General features: G+C 25.2%; 1 long non-coding RNA gene across 1 annotated transcript; it reads left to right on the plus strand.

Moving 5' to 3' along the window:
* The first annotated feature begins 762 nt into the window (after positions 1–762).
* Positions 763–1,893, plus strand: LOC128280655 (uncharacterized). Its single transcript, XR_008270753.1, has 2 exons — positions 763–843; positions 1,674–1,893. It is a non-coding gene; the product is annotated as an uncharacterized LOC128280655 (long non-coding RNA).
* Positions 1,894–2,457: the final 564 nt, after the last annotated feature.

The following is a 2,457-nucleotide window of genomic DNA, read 5'->3' on the forward strand; positions in this document are numbered from 1 at the left end:
AAAGGATTAAATTGAATAAAGGGTAAAAGTTTAATTATAAAGCAATAGAAAATAAAAGGATTAAAATGGCAATTAAGCCATTGACTACAAATGAGGTGGCATATTGGTGAATAAAATCAAAGATTTTTTTAGGTTTTATATATTATAATGATTATTATTATGGTTTTATATTAAATTATTATGATTATTTAATTGATAATATATTATAAATAAATTAAATAGAAGATAATTGTATGGTAATAAAATATACATGTGTAAGAATTGTATGGGTACATTTGTAATTTAAATATTTAATTACTTATAATTTAAGTATAAAGATATTTGTTAATTAAATAATTAAATTATAAGATTTTGGTATGAAAAACAAATTAAATAATGACATTTGTAATGATATGAATATATACATTTGTATTATAATTATGTATTTACTTAAATTTTAAGTTAAAGATATTTATTAATTAAATATTAATATTATAAGATTTTTATTTGTTAAATAAATAAAAAAGACAAATGGATGGTAATAATAGTGTACAAATGTACAAAGATACATGTATACAAATGTGTTAATTATATTGTTATTAAATTAATAATAATATATATTAGTTAAATGATAAAATAAATAAGTAAAATAAATGAAATAATAAAAGAATAAAAAGAAAGACAAAAGAAACAAAGAAGAAACAGAATGAAGCATTTGAAACAGGGAAAGAAAAGAAAGAAAGAAAAGGGAAAGGAAAAACTAGGGTTTTAAGGTTTGAAGCTTTAAAAGCCAACAAAGAACCTGAAGCATCAGCATCGAAAGGAAAGGAGAAAGTCATCGAGGACTAAAACGGGAGAATTACGGTGTGTATTACTATAATTAAAATTTTAATTATTATTGATTGCTGAAATTTTAATTGTTATATATGGTAAGTAAGACTTGAGGTAAGTATGTGATTATTTGAAAAGTGTATTGATTGAAAAATAAATAAATGGTGACAATTGTATGGTGTTGATGGTATACACTTGTGTGAAAATTAATTTGTATATGAATTAAGATAATAGATATTTGAATTGAATGAGTATTGAAAATTTTTGTGTAAATTAAATTGAAATTAGAAAAAGTAAAATAATACCCTATTAACTTGTCGGACTAGATTCGATACAAATGGCATGCCATTGGATTTGTGATGTGATGAAGAGATTGTAGTTCGGCCGAGAAGATGTTTCTGTTATTATGTACTTCGGTTTATCCGAATAGGCATTTAATGCCTTATTGGTGTGTTTGGGAGGATATATTATACCGGTGTGTTATAGAGGATTTACAATATTCCGGGTGTGTTTGGGTTGGATATTCTGGTGTGTTTGGGTGGAAATCCGCATATCTGTCATAGTCCGAGCTTTGTTAATAGGGTAAATAATTGAAATGAAATTTTGAAAATGAGATTATTTGTTTTAGTACTATTGAAAAGTACGAGAAAGAATGTATGAACTAAATTATGAATTGAGTTAGTATGAGAAAAATAAATTATGAATTTAAGATTTATGAAGTATAATAATTTTATATAAAAGTAGTTTAAATAATTATAAAATTTATGGTTGATGTTTGTAATTTATTAATGTTAAATAGTCTTGATTTATAGTAATACCACTGAGTATATCCATACTCAGCGTACGGTTGTTTCCGTGCGCAGATTAGTAGAAGTCAAGTGTCCCGGCTCAGCATCCAGAACAATCCCGACTCCAACACAAACTTGGTGATGTATATTTTTCTTTTGGGTAAAGGTGGCATGTACATAGGTGTTATTTAGTCACTGGAATATGTATATTACTTTGGGTAGTGAAGGATGAATTATAAAATTTAGATAGTTAAATGAAATGGTAAGGAAAGTACATGATATTTCGATACAAGAACATTAAGTTGTTAAATGAATGAAGTTTTTAATCAATTTTGAATGATGCTATGATAGTTATTAAATTAAAATTTTGTTAATAATATAAATATTAGTATATGAATGTGAAATTGTGAAAAATAAATAGAATAAAATAAATAAAAATAAAGAACACATAAATTTTACGTGAAACCCTTTAGGAAAAAAAACCACAGTGAGAGGAGAAGAAAATTCACTATGTCGAAAAATTTTTACTCAATACAAGAGGAATAGACTATGTCTATTTATAGGCTTGCAAAGCCATATTCTAGTAGGATTGAAACACCTTATCCTAATCAATATAAAATAGATGGAGTTTAATAAGGTTTAAAACCTTATTCTAAAATAAAATAAAAGAAGTCTAGTTCTATATGGATTTTACTTTTATTTTATTTTCCATCGTATTTTATTTAAATAAGAATTTGGGTCACTTAATTCTAACAATCTCCACCTTGACACAAATTCTCAATGAACAAGTTCTTCATCGCGAACTTTCAATAAACAAGTTCTTCACCTCTTCCAAAAACCCCTTAAGGGTTTAACTTCA

Source organism: Gossypium arboreum, chromosome 9 (genome assembly GCF_025698485.1).
Source record: "Gossypium arboreum isolate Shixiya-1 chromosome 9, ASM2569848v2, whole genome shotgun sequence".
Classification (NCBI taxonomy): Eukaryota; Viridiplantae; Streptophyta; class Magnoliopsida; order Malvales; family Malvaceae; genus Gossypium; species Gossypium arboreum.